General features: G+C 42.6%; 1 non-coding gene across 1 annotated transcript; it reads right to left on the reverse strand.

Moving 5' to 3' along the window:
* Positions 1–7,472: 7,472 nt before the first annotated feature.
* Trnak-cuu (transfer RNA lysine (anticodon CUU)) lies at positions 7,473–7,545 on the reverse strand. The gene has a single exon. It is a non-coding gene; the product is annotated as a tRNA-Lys (tRNA).
* Positions 7,546–8,096: the final 551 nt, after the last annotated feature.

Below are 8,096 nucleotides of genomic sequence, written 5' to 3' on the forward strand. Positions count from 1 at the left end.
CATTTACGTACAGTGAAATGACAAAAGACCTGCTCTATTGCAGCTTTCGTGCTGCGTGTTGGATCTATAGCGACCGTTGCCACATTCGATTTTCAAGTCAGTTCTTGTAGACAAAATATGATTGTACATGATTACTGCGTATGACTGATATGACATTCCAATTATGAAAGCCAATCAAGAGCAATGACAGTGTCCTCCAACGGTGATTGTAAAAATGGAAGTGAAAATGACTTCGGAATAGGAGTGCTCCCAACACGCAAAAGACGGAAACAAGACACAGTAGCAGGTGACTTGAATGATGGGAATTGTCGAAGGGCGTTATGGAAACCAGCAAGTTGTTTCCACTAGGTATGAAGTAAATGTTTTATGTTTTTATAGTAATTTCTTAACATCCCGCTGTAACACGTCGTATTCGTTCTTGGACTTGTCCGGGTTGTAGTGTAAAATTATAATGTTGCGAGCAGTAAAGCAAAAGCCGGCGTCACATTAATTTCAGTGCTACACATACAATAGTTAAAATTATTGCGCATTTGTGACTAGCACGTGCACATTGCAACTGTTGTATACTTAATTTCATGTTTCAGAGAAAACGTTATCAATTCACATTTTTTATTATCTTACTTTGTGTTTTCATATTTTTTTTCCTCTTACGCGTTGTATCCACATAACAAGATTTATTGAAAATACATTGAGGGATTATGGAAAATGACTAATATCTCAGCGAGAAAACTGAAATAGCACCCGTCTTTGAAATTTAAAAAATAAATTTATTTATTGTTTCTGGCTGCTGTTATTTTTAGAAGATCGTAATAAATTACGTATCCTTCACTGTTCGCAACGTCAGTCAAACATACACATTCGTTGATGACAGAAAGTTCGTCATTCCCACAATTAATATTGTCACCGCAAGTAGTTTGTCATTACTCAACAATGTACGAGAGCATGCTGAAAAGTAACACCTCTGAATTACTTTTATGTGAAAACTCTTAAAGATGTATAAATAAAATTTATTAACAGTCTGCATCTTCAGTCTTCATATAAATACATTTATTTCTCGACAGTCACCCTAGCAACGGAGACATTTCTCCTAACGGGAGACCAATTTATTGAAGCCGTCACCACAGAAAATTTGACTTTGTTGTCGGAGCCACAGTCTCATCTCCGCTTGCACTGCTTCAACGCTATCAAAGTGTTGAAGTCCTCGAAGGCGTTCTTTAAGTTTTGGAAAAATATGAACATTGGATGGGGCCAAGTCAGGAACCTGTGGAGGATGATAGATGACAGGGAATCAAAGACGAAGGATTGTTGCATATGTCACAGAGATGGTCTGGCACTGTCAGTCGGAGGGAGAGGATGCTCCATGTATGCACTTTGCAAAGTTTATGGTGCTGTCTATAGGCATGAATTCCAAACGCACCACACCTTCAGCATCCCAGAACATGACTTTGGCTGCTGATGGCATGGTCTTTAACTTTTTGTCGGTCGTCCGCTCGGTTGAGGTTAGCACCACTGTTTCCAACATTACGAGCACAAACACGCCAATGTCGGACATTAATGATGTCGACTCTACCACCACCGTACACGGCTTTCGTTCTCCCGTGGATTTCTGCAGTTAGAAACACGATTACACCAGGCTGTTTCTCACGCACCGACGTAGTTACGTTACACTCTGCCACGTTATACGCTACAATTCCTAGTTCTCTAGCGTCAGAAAGTTGAAACTTGGCGTCAGCGAAATGGGGAAGTCGACTAAGCAATATGCAGGACATACAAGCCCTCAACACAGCCGCACCTGAAAACATACGAGCGCTAGTACAAACAAACCACAGCGTTATAAAATACCTCCATATTGCGAGAATTTTCTGTTACCTCGAAATTTGGCAGCAGTAAATTTGCTTTTCTGATTTTGTGTGCTTTAGTGATTCTGAATGACAATATGGTAGCGTTTCTTGCCTAACGCCGTTATTTCCTGACACTTGAGCATAAAAAAACGTATTGTGAAATTTTCTCCGGTTATTGTATATGTCATGTTGTCACAACGTTTCTACGAGTCTCCTACCAGTCGTCTGCAAGTGAACTGTTGCTTTTGCAGCATATTTAAGTTGCACTTTTATTTACCTGGCCGTTCCCATCATGTATCTCTACCAGCAGCTGTTGCAACTTTCAGGCGACACTGCACCATTAACAAACAATTTGAGCAATTTGCCAGTTTTATGGAAAAAGACTACGAAGCAAGAAAGCAAGCAGAACGAGATAAAAAATCAGAAATGTGGCAGACGGACAAAGTGTCACTAGAAGCCTTCCTAAGAGACAATCTCCATTCCTTCCGAACTGACCATGCAAATGTAGACGAGATGTGGCTCAAATTCAAAGATATAGTAGCAACAGCAATTGAGAGATTCATACCTCACAAATTGGTAAGAGATGGAACTGATCCCCCACGGTACACAAAACAGGTCCGAACGCTGTTGCACAGGCAACAGAAAAAGCATTCGAAGTTCAGAAGAACGCGAAATCCCGAAGATTGGCTAAAATTTACAGACGCGCGAAATTTGGCACAGACTTCAATGCTAGATGCCTTTAATAGGTTTCACAACGAAACATTGCCTCGAAATTTGGTAGAAAACCCGAAGAAATTCTGGTCGTATGTGAAGTACACAAGCGGCAAGACGCAGTCAATGCCTTCGCAGCGCAGTGCCGATGGTACTGTTACCGACGACTGTGCGCTAAAGCGGAGTTATTGAACGCAGTTTTCCGAAATTCCTTCATCAGGGAAGACGAATGGAATATTCCAGAATTTGAAACACGAACAGCTGCTAGCATGAGTTTCTTAGAAGTAGATACCTTAGGGGTTGCGAAGCAACTCAAATCGCTTGATACGGGTAAGTCTTCAGGTCCAGATCGTATACCGATTAGGTTCCTTTCAGTTTACGCTGATACAATAGCTCCCTACTTAGCAATCATATACAACCGCTCGCTCACTGATAGGTCTGTACCTACAGATTGGAAAATTGCGCAGGTCGCACCAGTGTTTAAGAAGGGTAGGAGTAATCCATCGAACTACAGACCTATATCATTGATGTCGGTTTGCAGTAGGGTTTTGGAGTATATACTGTATTCAACCATTATGAATCACCTCGAAGGGAACGATCTATTGATAGATAATCAGCATGGTTTCAGGAAACATCGTTCTTGTGCAACGCAGCTAGCTCTTTATTCACACGAAGTAATGGCCGCTATCGACAGGGGATCTCAAGTTGATCCCGTATTTCTAGATTTCCGGAAAGCTTTTGACACCGTTCCTCACAAGCGACTTCTAATCAAGCTGCTGGCCTATGGGGTATCGTCTCAGTTGTGCGACTGGATTCGTGTTCCTGTCAGGAAGGTCCCAGTTCGTAGTAATAGACGGCAAATCATCGAGTAAAACTGAAGTGGTATCAGGTGCTCCCCAGGGAAGCCTCCTGGGACCTCTGCTGTTCCTGATCTATATAAATGACCTGAGTGACAATCTGAGCAGTTCTCTTAGGTCGTTCGCAGATGCTGTAATTTACCGTCTAGTAAGGTCACCCGAAGTCCAGTATCAGTTGCAAAGCGATTTAGAAAAGATTGCTGTATGGTGTATCAGGTGGCAGTTGACGCTAAATAACGAAAAGTGTGAGATGATCCACATGAGTTCCAAAAGATATCCGTTGGAATTCGATTACTCGATAAATAGTACAATTCTCAAGGCTGTCAATTCAACTAAGTACCTGGGTGTTAAAATTACGAACAACTTCAGTTGGAAGGACCACATAGATAATATTGTGGGGAAGGCGAGCCAACGGTTGCGTTTCATTGGTAGGACACTTAGAAGATGCAACAAGTCCACTAAAGAGACAGCTTACACTACACTCGTTCGTCCTCTGTTAGAATATTGCTGCGCGGTGTGGGATCCTTACCAGGTAGGATTGACGGAGGACATCGAAAGGGTGCAAAAAAGGGCAGCTCGTTTTGTATTATCACGTAATAGGGGAGAGAGCGTGGCAGATATGATACGCGAATTGGGAAGGAAGTCATTACAGCAAAGACGTTTTTCGTCGCGGCGAGATCTTTTTACGAAATTTCAGTCACCAACTTTCTCTTCCGAATGCGAAAATATTTTGTTGAGCCGAACCTACATAGGTAGGAATGATCATCAAAATAAAATAAGAGAAATCAGAGCTCTAACAGAAAGGTTTAGGTGTTCGTTTTTCCCGCGCGCTGTTCGGGAGTGGAATGGTAGAGAGATAATACGATTGTGGTTCGAGGCACCCTCTGCCAAGCACTTAAATGTGAATTGTAGAGTAATCATGTAGATGTAGCTGTAGAAGTGCTACAACAACGTACAAGAATAACAGAAAAACGCTTTGCATGGCAGTACTCATGATTTCAGTGCAATAACTGAAGTGCGAAGCTTAACCGTGTATTTGTGACGCTTAGTACATGAGTAGAATAAGAGAAAAAGAGATGGATGATCTGTACATTTGTATTATGATTTGACAGTGCGGGTTTCACGTCTGCATTAATATAAAATATTGGAAGTTACTGAGAAGAATCCAGTGTAAATTGTTTGCTAATTTTAACATTCCATTTTCTGTCATCAGTGCATACTGGGCACAGACTATGAACCAAGCCAACGAAGACATGAGTGGCATTATTTCCGACTCCATTCAGTTGTCAGGTATACAGTTGCTACAATCGGGTTTGACTGTACGTTTCTGCACTGTTTTTTGGGCGATGACCAGGAAGGTATAGGTGATAACTGTTTACAACTTACCACGGTTATGTAAAGGATTTTGAGACAGAACAATAAATTGCGGCCTATCGTACACTTTGAAATTGCGAAACGGGCGTTTGTGTAAATTTTTCCTCAAAATTTTATCAATTTTAATTGCATAAATTTTTTACAGTTAAACCGTCTATCCTACTCACTAAAGGAACTGCTCTGCCTGTAAAGGTCAAGTTTAGATTGAACTGTTAACTCAATTACTTTCTGCATAACGTTCAAAAGTCTTTTTCTGTCATTACCTTCACAGGACTGTTTAAATTAATAATGTTAGTGAAGTGTAATCGCAAATTTTTGTGCAGTTGTTGGAGGAAGTGTGGTTCACCACACACTAAAAATTCTGACCGGTGGGAAAGGGGGGTTGGGGTGGTGGTGGGGGGGGGGGGGGGGCGGAGCGAGGGAAGGGAGTCGGGTAAGAGGCGGGTAAGCAGTTACCGTTTAGACTAGGCGTGGGCAGCCTTTGGTGACCAATGGCTTTACTTCGCACTGTTTCTATTTCCTTATCTTTTGAGGGTGATGTAATTAGGGTTTTTGTCCTTTGGATATTTACTCGTAATGTATGGTTTGCGAATGATTTTTGTGTTGTAGCTTTACTTTTGGGTTTGTCGTTGCTGTTTGTGCGGGTTTTTTGTTTAGTGTTTCTTTAGCTGCCATACCGTGGTTGGTGCGGTGAGTGGATGATTATGGATTGATGGTCTGTTTATATTATGAGGTGATGATTTTCATATTTTTTTATTATAGATATATTTAATACGTAATTTGCTAATGTTGGGAGGAGTTCCTGGTGCCTTTTTTCTCCTTTACTTTGATCGTTTGGCCAAGCTTGGTTGTTTGTTACCTATTAGTCAAGGAAGATCGCCTTGGGTCTTTTATGACCCTCTCTGACCGGGTCGTAACGTACTAGTGACATTATTAGTTGATTGATTGATTTAGCTGTGGTTTCAGAGAAAGATTTTGCAAGGTCTTCGAAACGTTGCTTTAGGAGTGGGACTTCAGAGGCTTCGTGTAGGTCTAATGCAGGGAATCGGTTGCGAAGGTGCAGCGCACGTTTGAGCGCCCAGTTCTGCAATGCCTGGAGTTTCTTTGTGCGCGGTGGCGGCGGCGTAGCCCCATACAGGACAGGTGTATTCCATTATTGGTCTGATTAGGGTACAGTAAACTCTTACGCCTGCACTTGAGGCTAGAGAAATTTCTGCGTTCAGAACCGAGCATAGGGTGCTCATCATTCCGCAGGCGCTGCGGCTTAGGTCCTCAGTGTGCGGTTTCCAAGTCAGCCTCTTATCCAGGGTTACCCCCAGGTAATAGGCTGTCTGCCGCCACGGTAGTTCCCGTCCGCCGAACCTGAGATGGAGAGGCCTCCTCCTTAGCGGGCCTCGTTTCCCGAGACGGTGTGTAATTAGCATTGCCTGTGTTTTGTCTTGGTTTATAGTCTTTCTGTTGAGTTCAGGGCTATTTGCAGTCGTGGAGTGAGCAGATCCCGGTGTGCGTTTAGCGTACAGAACGCGGTATCGTCCGCATACTGTGCCGTCTTTACCAGGGGGCGGTGGGGGTGTCAGCCGTATATAGGCTGTAGCACGTGGGCAGGTATGCGCGTCCTTGTGGAAAGGGAAGTGTCAATTTTAACGTAGAAAGTTCTACCGGTAAGATAACTTTGTAGAAGTTTGACTATCCATCCGGGGAAGCCTCGAGTTAATAGTTTGTAAAGTAACCCATCATGCCATACTATGTCGAAAGCTTTGGCTACATCAAGTAGCACTACGCCGCTGTAGCTTCTGCGGTTGAAGGCCTCTTTAGTGGCCTCAACTACCCTCATGGTATGTTGTGGGGGTGAATGTTTTTGTCTGAATCCGAATTGGAAATCAGGCAGTACTTGCTCCCTGGCAGTGTGTTGCTCGACTGGTATGAGTAAGAGGCGCTCGTAGATCTTGCTGAGGGTTGGCAGATTAGTCAGTCTGTAGTGCTGTGGGAATAATGGGTCCTCTCCAGGATTGCTATCGCGACCTCTTCCGCGTGTTTCCAGCTCGTTGGATTACCAGAGGCGGGAGTTTCTTAATCTTTTGATTTGTAAGCTGATCGTGGCGTGGTGCCTTTTCGCGGGAAGAGACTATTATTTTTGCCACTTCCTCTGGGGCGAAAAGTGGTGATTCGTCGTTTTTGTCTTCCTCTGCTACGAGGAAAACAGACATTCAGTCGTGATGTCTGTGTTTCGCATTGTTTTACGTCCCTTTTACTCTTTTGACGCGAAACCTTTCGTTCCATGACAACATTAATGTGATGACGATTGATTTCATTTGTAATTAACATCCTGTTCTCTCTTTTAATTTGTTTTAATTTTGAAATTTTAGCCGACTGTTCCTTATTTGATATTTCAGACTTGAGGATCCCCTCCCTTTCGCCTATAATAGAATATTTTTTGTATTGCAGTTTTCACCAAATGATGGAACTGTAACTGTTCCGAAACCGGTCATGGATTAAGCAACTGTTCTGCGGTTTTCTTCATTTTTCAAATGAACTCTTACTACCTTGTATCTCGAGCAGCGCAACACAAAGAGGGGCTTGGCGTAATTTCCGAACTCACTTAAATGCGCCGTTTCTCGTATCACTGATCTCACAAAAGATTTAATTATACGATGTACCAGACTGTAAAACTAAAAAGAAAAAAAACTGTCGCCCAGCGTGGGGCTCGAACCCACGACCCTGAGATTAAGAGTCTCATGCTCTACCGACTGAGCTAGCCGGGCCGCGCGAGGAACGGGCAACGATAATGCATTAGAACACTAACGTAATAGTCCATTTTTTTCTGTTTGTAGAGAGATGTCAACAACATTTGATGTGGGGATTATTCTACATATCACCAGGACGAAACGACTTTTATTGAAGGTCGAGCACGAAAGTCACTCGTCTTTGGTGGAAGCAAAGCAAAATGCATTCCAGCACTTACCAGTAAATAAAGCACACTGCAAGACTACTGCTTCTATAGACCCTAAGATTAAAGCATCTTTGTCCACAGTTGCTGTTATATACTACGACGTGATGATATGATCTTACAGCTAATTTGTTTTGTTACTGCTTCTAGCGCTTTGTGCAGACGTCTCCAATCCTGTCCTCATTGAAAAGAAAGAAACACCTTGAATCGAAGTGTTATCTTCAACTTTTTTACTACTGTCTTCCCCAGTTGCGTGTTAATATTACGGTATACTGATAATTTTTACTTTTTGAACTGTCCGACTAAAACTGAATTAAACACAATTTTCGTGCCATAAGCTTTTCGCATTTTTTCTCTGCGAGGCAT

The sequence above is a fragment of the Schistocerca gregaria genome, chromosome X (genome assembly GCF_023897955.1).
Source record: "Schistocerca gregaria isolate iqSchGreg1 chromosome X, iqSchGreg1.2, whole genome shotgun sequence".
Taxonomy (NCBI): domain Eukaryota; kingdom Metazoa; phylum Arthropoda; class Insecta; order Orthoptera; family Acrididae; genus Schistocerca; species Schistocerca gregaria.